The 10,140-nt window shown below is 37.1% G+C and overlaps 1 long non-coding RNA gene across 1 annotated transcript; it reads left to right on the top strand.

Annotated features, from left to right (window-relative positions):
* Positions 1–7,477: 7,477 nt before the first annotated feature.
* On the top strand, positions 7,478–9,607 carry LOC126630795 (uncharacterized). The gene is made up of 3 exons (XR_007626112.1): positions 7,478–7,798; positions 8,201–8,259; positions 9,241–9,607. It is a non-coding gene; the product is annotated as an uncharacterized LOC126630795 (long non-coding RNA).
* The last annotated feature ends 533 nt before the right edge of the window (positions 9,608–10,140 follow it).

The following is a 10,140-nucleotide window of genomic DNA, read 5'->3' as shown; positions in this document are numbered from 1 at the left end:
TATTTTTTTTATATTTAAAAGATTTAGTTTTAAAAAAAAAAAATTTTAAATTAGTTTTAAAAAAATTTTGCCACGTTGCACACATTTGGCAACCACGTCAGCATTTAACGGATCAATGGATGGAAAATGTAACGGATGTATGAAATTGAAATAAAATAGTACATAAGGTATGAAAGTGAAATATTTTAAAGATGTTGTATGAGGTTATAATAGACCTCAAACCTGAGGGTTATTATGTAATTTATCCAAAATTAATTGGCAATATAAGGAATAGATCAACATAAGTTCTTGCATGGTCCCTTATTGATATGAATTTTGTCTCACATTCTCACACGCTCTTTAACGTCTAGGTGAACAACACAAACGGAATGATATGGAGCACTTGTGGATCAAATTGCCACTGATACCCTAAAAATTTGAGACCTTAAAACCAAATAACATATCATTCAGCAAAGCTTTATCATGTCATCTATGATGACTGGTTCTTCGCCATTAACAACACAAATAAAAAATGATGAAAAATGATGATCACCTCGAGATCTCATGTTTTGCATGCGTTTCAACATCTTTATTTGTATCTAAAATGATGATTTCACCACACTAACTTGAATTAGTTAGGACTATATAAAAATCTCCTCCAAAAACCACCCAAATGGTATTTCAACATCTAGTGTGTTTATGAAAGTTCAATCTAATGCTTTAAATGCCTCTGTAAATCACACAATAATGGTTAGGATGAGACTAAAATGTCTTTGTAAGTCTTTTCAGCCTTCAAAAAAAATAAATTATGATGGTGAAGCCGCAAGCTAATTTCCTTTTAAAAGAAGAAATAAATAAAAATCTAAGAAAAAATTATAGCACTGATCCCTCAAATAAAAATTCATGATAATTTGTCCCTCAACTCATCAAAACGTGCAGCTATGATCATTTCGTCAACTCCGTTAAAACTTCTGTCAAAATGAGTCAGGTGTAATGTACGTGAGATTGAATCAAGAGGCAAATATGAAAACCTAAATGAGAAAATTGTATAAATGGTCTCTCAACTTTAATCCAATTAGAGCAATGGTCTCTCAACTTTTATCCAATTGGAGCAATAGATCCTCAACTTTAACCCTATTGTAGCAATTATTCTTCTAACATTACTCATTTTGATGGAAGTTCTGATGGAGTTGACGAAAAAGACCATAACTGCACATTTTGTGGAGTTAAATGACCAATAGTAATAAATTTTTAGTTGATAAACCATTCCAATAAAATTAAAGTTGAGAGACCATTGCTACAATTTCCTCAAAATGTAATGCTTCAAATGCATGGCCATGTGCCATTGTGGATTCAATTGCTTTTGTCTTGTTTATATATTTGTTTACTAATTGAACATGTTGATGTTGCATATGGACTAAGTAAAATCTTCAATCTTTAATTTGTACAAACTTTGTGTTTTATTAATCACTTATGAATTATAAAATTTATATCTGCATCTTTTCCACTCCTTTTAAGGATCTTGAAGTCCTTAATATGATTTGCCGCAAACTTTGTCTTGAAGCCATCTATGCAAAAACAATGTTTAGCTACTCAAAAATGAGTATGAACTCCTACTTAAAACTTTTCGTATTCGAATCACAAAGTTTTGTACTTATAATCAAAACTATTCTTATTATGAATCACTCTGTAATTATGAATCACTCTGTAAAGATCATTTCTGCAAAAAGTGAATTAAAAACAAGATCGTTTAGTCCATCTATTGTAGCAAATACATAGACGGTTCGTAATACTTTTACCAATTTCGTTCATATATTTTTATACTATTTGATGACTAAATGGCCTTAGTTTTAATTCATTTTCTGCAAAACTGGTCTTTATAGGGTAATTTATAATATGAACGGTTTTGGTCATAAATAAGAAATTTGATAAATCGGCAAGGAACTGTCACATCCCGACCCGGGACGGATCACTTCCAGGGCACACTCCACCACCGTAGCACGATATTGTCCGTTTTGGGCCCCGACTACGCCCTCACGGTTCTGTTTTTGGGAACTCACACGAGAACTTCCCAGTGGGTCACCCATCATGGGAGTGCTCTCGCGCACTACTCGCTTAACTTCGGAGTTCCGATGGAACCCGAAGCCAATGAGCTCCCAAAAGGCCTCGTGCTAGGTAGGGATGAGAATATACATTTAAGGATCACTCCCCTGGGCGATGTGGGATGTCACAATCCATCCCCCTTAGGGGCTCGACGTCCTCGTTGGCACACTTTCGGCCAGTGATTGGCTCTGATACCAATTGTCACATCCCGGCCCGGGGCGGATCATTTCCCGGGCCCACTCCACCACCGTAGCACGATATTGTTTGCTTTGGGCCCCGACTACGCCCTCACGGTTTTATTTTTGGGAACTCACACAAGAACTTCCTAGTGGGTCACCCATCATGGGAGTGCTCTCGCGCGCTACTCGCTTAAATTCGGAGTTCCGATGGAACCCGAAGCCAGTGAGCTCCTAAAAGGCCTCGTGCTAGGTAGGGATGGGAATATACATTTAAGGATCACTCCTCTGGGCAATGTGGGATGTCACAGGAACAGTTTTGAGTAGGAACTCCTACTCATTCTTTGAGTAGCCAAGTATTATTCTTTATTGAATACCTTTAAAAATCTTTCTCACTGTTGATGCAAACACTGAAAACATACGATTTTGTATCCAAAATCAATTGTCAAGCATAGAAAGTAGTATTATTAACCCGACCACCCATTAAATATGTGGGTTGAGTCGGGTTGAAGTGTTATTAATTCGAACAGAACTAACTTACCCAAATAACAATTCTTGAACATGCATGTAGATTACAAATTAATACATATAAATCTAAAAGTTATTAAACACACTTGTTATTTCAATAGTGAATTTAAATATCAAGTAACAAGTAGTGATTATGCAACACCAAATTCACATGATTTAAGCCAAATATGATATGTATTTGAATTTTTTGTCAATCATACTCACCTTCAGGAGAAGAAAGAAAGTAAATAATCCCAAACCGTGAAACCCGCCCAACTCAACCCGCCTTAGAATGGTTCAGGTGAGTTGACTTACCTATTTTCTTGGGTGGAAATGAATTTCAATAATGTCAACCCGAGCTTATTGGGTTGGCCAACTGGTTGAAGTCCAACCCGACTAACCCACCCAACAAAAGATTCCAAATAAAGATAAAAAGGGTACCTACAATATTTAATTGTCAAATGAATGGACGACCTAAAGTTTTTAAATTGTCAAGTGTGGATTTGTAATCTCTTATGATAAATTAAGTAAACTTTTCCTTATCAACCACTTTTTTTTATTTTATACAAACGATAATACGACTCTAAGTTATACTAAGGAAATAGGATGAGCTTGAACCAATGATGCAATGAATTATTGAAGAATATCTTATTCAATAGGGCAATCCACCACTTGCTTATCAACTATTTTGACAAATCAACAATTTTACCTCTATCTATCGCATTGAGTTTCAAACTCTCTCCTTTCTTGTTTAGTTTAATAATATTACTTGTAATAAAAAAATATATATAATAAAGGTGAAGTTCTGATTTTACAAATTTTTTATAATTTGTCTATATATATAAAGGGAGCACACTAATTTGGTGAAACTTTCATAATATCGAATTAATATCAACACAATAATATCTAAAATAGGTAAATAAAAATAAAGTAAAACAATTAAAAAAAACGCGTAGGCATGTAGTAAGAACTTAGTATATAAATAATTAAAATATCTATTTTTCTTTCCAACCTTTTCTTTTTCCTATTATCGCTTCAACAATAATTGATTCGCACGCATACCATGTGTGAGATTGCTAGTTTGAACTAAGGGAAATGATTTTGACTCCTATTTTCTCCCTATGCATTTCTCTATTTTTTTGGTCTAGATTCGCCTTGAAAACTATTAGAAGAAAGGAGTGCAAATGAACACAAACGAAGCGTTAAAGTCATTTTCATTGAAATAAATGAAGCTATAACCATGTATAGTAGACACTGTAAGTAGACATATCTATAACGTTTGGGTTAGAACGGTCTAATCCAGATTTCATAAGTTTATTGATTAGATTTTGAATTCAAATCGCATTCATATAATCAGATTTAACTTGTCAATTCATATTTAAATAGAGTTGAATTCGAATTAGAATTAGATTATTACAAAATAAAGCATCCTTTTATTGATTAGATTTCTACTGTTTTTTTTAAACAAAAAAACTGCTTTATTTTAAAGTTAAGCAATAAAAAGTGATTGTTTAAAAAAATATTTAGTGACACACCTTGACCCGGAATGTCCACTTGGAAATCCAAATCGAGCTGTATTGGCCGACACCTAGAAGGTGATGAAGCGATAAAGTTTAGTGTAGTGGAAAATGTAAATAAATTTAAACCTAGAAGTGCCTAAATATAAGAGTGCGCTATGAGCGGGAATGAACCTATTTCACACGTGATGTCAGAGCATAAGTACAATACAGTAAGATAGGGTGAGAATTATACCATCGAAGGTAATCGTCTACACCAAGATTTGCTAAGAATCCTCGTCAACATGCAAGTTTAGCAATAAAACCTGGAGGGGCGAAAAATAAGGGTGAGTGGGCCTAGAAACAAATATTTGTAAAAACCTTTTTGAAAACATAATAACCCCTTACTGTAAAACAAGTATAGTATCCAAAATATGCATACTACGTATAATAAGAGAATACTTACCGTAACCTGCAAAATCTCAAGAATTTATTACGGCACAATATCTCGTAAATAAGGGCATGACATCCATAATCACAACATCTCACATAAGCAACATATCATATCTGGTGCTCATTGACACATGTTGGCACATAAGTTCATGCAAAGGTATTCTGACATGAACCGGACTGGGTGTAATAATAATATACGCTATAGTATTACAATCACGTGAAGACTAATGCTATGTGCAACACATACAAGTCGGAGTTGCCTATTGCAACTTGTACGACAAGACTAATAGCTACAATGGATCCAAAGTGAGTGTACAGTGCAATGTGCACATACACGTGAAACAATGGCCCTGACTCGGATGAGTACTAACATCGGTGCAAGAATGATGAGCAAATAACTTAAATATAGTCATGCCACAATGACTCAATAACTCTAGTCAACATCACATTATTCATGAACATAAATATAATTAAGGCATCCCTTTATAGTAAGCTTACCTGAGTATCCCGTATGATTATTTCATACTTTCCCAACCATAAGGCATTTCTTATAAACGTTATTTTAATCATGGCCATCACGTAGAGAATTTGTTTACAAATGTATATATGGAAACTAACCAATATATATATATATATATATGTATGTATGTATGTATGTATGTATGTATGTATGTATATATATATATGTATGTATGTATCAAAGAAAAGACCCACTCACAGATCATGTCACCTAGTCGAACCCGCCTCATAGCATCAAGAGTCCTTGCGATCCACTCACAGATCATGTCACCTAGTCAAACCCGCCTCGTAGCATTAAGAGTCCTTGCGATCCATTTCGCCTAGAAATGAAACCATTTAGGTAAATATAATGTGTCACATCCCGACCTGGGGTCCACCATATCTCGGGCCCACTCTACCATCGTAGCACGATATTGTCTGCTTTGGGCCCCGACTACGCCCTTACGGTTTTGTTTCTAGGAACTCACATGAAAACTTCCTAGTGGGTCACCCATCATGGGATTGCTCTCGCGCGCTACTTACTTAACTTCGGAGTTCCGATGGAACCCAAAGCCAATGAGCTCCCAAAAGGCCTTGTGCTAGGTAGGGATGAGAATATACATATAAGGATCACTCCCCTAGGCGATGTGGGATCTTACAATCCACCCCCCTTAAGAGGCCCGACGACCTCGTCGGCACACCATGGCCAAGGTTAGGCTTTAATACCAATCTGACATCCCGGCCCAGGGTCGACCATATCCCGGGCCCGCTCCACCACCGTAGCACGATATTGTCCGCTTTAGGCCTCGACTACGCCTTCAAGGTTTTGTTTCTAGGAACTCACACGAGAACTTCCCAGTGGGTCACCCATCATGGGATTGCTCTCGCGCGCTACTCACTTAACTTCGGAGTTCCGATGGAACCCGAAGCCAATGAGCTCTCAAAAGACCTCGTGCTAGGTAGGGATGAGAATATACATATAAGGATCACTCCCTTGGGTGATGTGGGATCTTACATAACGTGCTAATGAAATTAACCGTTTTCGTACAACGTACGACTAATAAAGGAACTATCCTAAAACGGTCAAATTTCGAAAAACAGACAGTGGATTCGGAATTAGCGCGTCGAAATACGCTAAGGAATGTCTCTGTCAAATTTTACAAAAGGTCAATGGTTAAGCCTAAAAGTCAGCCGATGTATATATTATATGGGATAACTCACTAATCAATATAGGTCCACTAAGCCCTACATATTCTCTAGTAATACTAATTTTAATATTTGAGATCAATTCTTAGCATAGTGTCCAAAAGTCAAGTCTCTATCAAAGGTGAGGTCCACAACCTTATACAAGTCAACATGGAACATTCGCCCATGAATTTCCAATCCGTAACTTCCCGTAGTCCACACTATGCTTCTAGAACAACATACTAAAACTTTTTTACGATCCAACGGTCGGATCCCTGCCAATTGCTAGAATTAGGTTGCTATCAACGTTTGTTTTACAAACTTAGAAATTCAATTTTGGAAGATCCGTACGTCGGATTCCCAATTTATCAGTTCCTATGGTCCTCAAATATTACGTACTATAACATATTAAGGTTTAGTGACGATCTAATGGTCGGATCGTCGAATCAAGAAATGGTCAAGTGGCGTAGTATTCCATACTAGGTTCAAACTATCGAACTATATCTGTGAAATCCCATCCCCAGAATTTCACCATTTATTACGTATTTCGTAATTTAAATTCGTATTTTGAGATTACGTTATCTTTATTAGTTAATTTTAATTCTACTAATTATAAGTTTAGTAATTGATTAGTTATCGAGTTGGAAGTTTCATAAACAATCTTTATCTTTCGTTGACATTTCAAAGTTACAACTAGTGTTTTTAAATAAATCTTGAACCCACAAACGCATAAGAGAAAGCCGTTTGCGAATCCGAATTATAACGGTATAGTTACGGACATTTGAAGTGGTGAAACTTTAGATTGTGGGAATCATTTTATTTTCCACTTATGGGTAAAAGACCCAAACCGTACCGGCTATTATAAGTGGAATTGGGCAAATTAGGTGGTGGAAAAAGGTTAGGCAGCATCCACTATTAAGGGGACCCAGCAGATTTTTTTAAAGAGGAGAAAGGATCAATATGAAGGAGGAAAAGGTTGACATTTTCTTTTTCCATTGGGTGAACCCGTGTACCACCACCAAACCCTTTTTATTTTCAAACTGGCCAATGTTAGGCCAATTCCTACCATTTCTCTTCTGATTGTCCTGCCTCATTCACCTGCAACTTGCTCCACTACCTTCCTCCTTCCCTCTCTACAAAAAAATCAAGGGTTTTAAGGTCTATTTCATGTAGAACTCCATAGGAGAACCAGGGGGTTCTCGACGATGAATTGTCATTCCGGAGAGTATCACCATTCACCATCACCCTTAATCAGTTTCCCTTGGACCCAAGAACAAGACCCAATTGGTGGTTGGGGCGTTGGAACACCAAGGAAGCCGAATTGAAGAACACCCACCTTAGGGTTTCGTTGGGTGCGAGCCAGTTTGAGAGCCTTCCTGGCCAAATTGGACTTGGCCACAGGTATAAAGTTTACTCTACTTGTTGAAATCTTCATTCTTGTAAAATTTGAGAATTTTTGGAAAAAGTCGAATTTTCCGATATGTGACATTCGATTTATGAAAATGTTGTTGATTGTATATATTATCGATAAGGTCTGCCACTTGATTATTTTAACAATTGACAATCTTATCATTGAATTGAGACAAGATTTTAATATGCTATTGTAGATTGTTTAAGGACATTAGGGACTTATAAGTGAAAATCTAGTGATTGGATTTTACGAAGCAAATGACGTAAGATCATGGACCCTTCATTAGAACGACGGTTCGATTCCTCATTAAATGTTGTTATGGGAGACATATGAGAATTTTTGAGTATATGAATTATCGAAGGAAATCTAAATGTGGACTTGTGCTTTGTTAGGCGGTGATAGAACGTGATGCCTTGACTATCGTGCTAGGGTACATTAGCACGGACTCCAGGTGAGTGACTTTAATATATGTGATATTGGTAATTACTAGGTTGTCATAATTATGATCCTGTGTGGATATGAATTTGTTTATGAATATGTTCTATTGAATTGTTATTCCAATACTTCGACATCAATTTATGTTTATAAAATGGGGTGTGGCATGTATATTGGAAATGTGGTTTGATTTGTATGATTGGCATGTTGAGATTAATGTGAGGACTAGTAATGACCGTTAACCATTATGATGGGGATTTGTTGCTTCGATATGGTTTCACCTTCCGCTTTGGTGATTGGTTCTAAATTTAGTAATTGTGCCTAACCTTCATTTGTTGAGTTTTTGTAAATTAAGTAGCATGTACTTGTCTCATTTCTTTGAGCCATCGTACATTCTGATTGTTGGTCTTTTGCGATTCCGTTGAGTGATGGTCCGGAATCGTATCCACTCGGATTCCGTTGAAAGATGGTCCGGAATCTCTTCTATTTTGCGATTCCTTTGAGTGATGTTCCGGAATCGTATCTAAATTGGGTTTCATTTAGTTATTGTTACGTATTGTATTTAGCGATTTCGTTGAGTGAGGGTCCGGAATCGTATCCACTTGGATTCCATTGAGAGATGATCTGGAATCCCTCCTATTTCGCGATTCCATTGAGTGAAGGTCCGAGATCTTACTCACCTTGGGATTTATTGAATTTGAATTGAGATGCCTTCAAAGGGGTAGGCTGCGATCAAACTGTGTCGCTCTAACTCTACTTTTCATTGTGTTGTATGAGAAGATGGTTGTGAGATGTTGTGATTGGTTTCAGATGAACCGTTGGGTGTTTGGGTGACTCATTCGGGGTTTGCAAAAGTTGGTATTGATTTCTTATGAATGATTTATATTCAAGATATGTAAATTGTGTTTGATGGTTGGCATTAGCATTATTCTCACATACTTGATATTATTGTCACTCGCATAAACTTCACAACTTATCCAGGTTGTTGTTTGCCTAGTGCACCATTCCGATGGTGTAGGCACTGATCATAAAGGTGACAGGTTTAAGTAGACTCTGGGAAGTTTGTAGGTGGGGATAGCAGTGCAGTTATCAGAGGTTTGGAGCGTTAGGTTACCCTTGTTTCACTCTTGTACTTTATCTTTTGGGACTTTCTTTTGAGCACCTCATACTTGTTCTTAGTAAAACAAAGATTATGCTTCTTTTTGGGATGTACATATTTGTAAATATTTTGTGGAGAACTTAGCCACCTTCACGTTATTTTGGGTTATCAGTTAAAGTATTTCATTCTGTAACTTATACCGTATTCAACGAACATTATTTTCTTTGTCACGTGTCGATTTTCAACGTATGTTGGGATCGGGACGTGACAATATCAAACGGTTATCAAATTGAAATCAGAACATCGAATTTAACTTCAAAAGGTAGCGTCAGCCCGTTGGTCCCGTGTCGCCGCGCGTGGTGGTTTCCGACGACCGAAAACTCACTTTTTTTACTAACTCCAAATTTTACCAAAATTTACAGGAAGATAGAGCTCAACAAGAGGAACAAGTTTTATACCTGCCATGAAGTCCAAAAATGGACGGAAGATGATCAATTTAGCGATAAAGCCGGTGGGTGCCAAAAGCTTCTCGGCGTCAATTCGTCGCCTACGATGGTCCAACGAGGTCAAAGCTGGTCAGGATTTACTCCTGGGATGATGGGCTACAAAACCCAAGTGGTGGCATCGGCCATCGCTTTGCCGATTCACCGAAAAAAGGAAAAGGGTGGGCGGAGCACCATTGGTTATCATTAGGTTTTGTGGCCTCGCACCACCACGTACGGTGGTTAATCAAGGTGGTTCTTGGTTTGGTTTTGTAGAGGGGAGTGAGGGCTTCAAGATGGTGGTGGTGGCGTCGAA

Source organism: Malus sylvestris, chromosome 7 (assembly GCF_916048215.2).
Source record: "Malus sylvestris chromosome 7, drMalSylv7.2, whole genome shotgun sequence".
NCBI lineage: Eukaryota > Viridiplantae > Streptophyta > Magnoliopsida > Rosales > Rosaceae > Malus > Malus sylvestris.
Note: the sequence above shows the minus strand (reverse complement) of the source record. Positions and strands in the feature narration are given on the sequence as shown.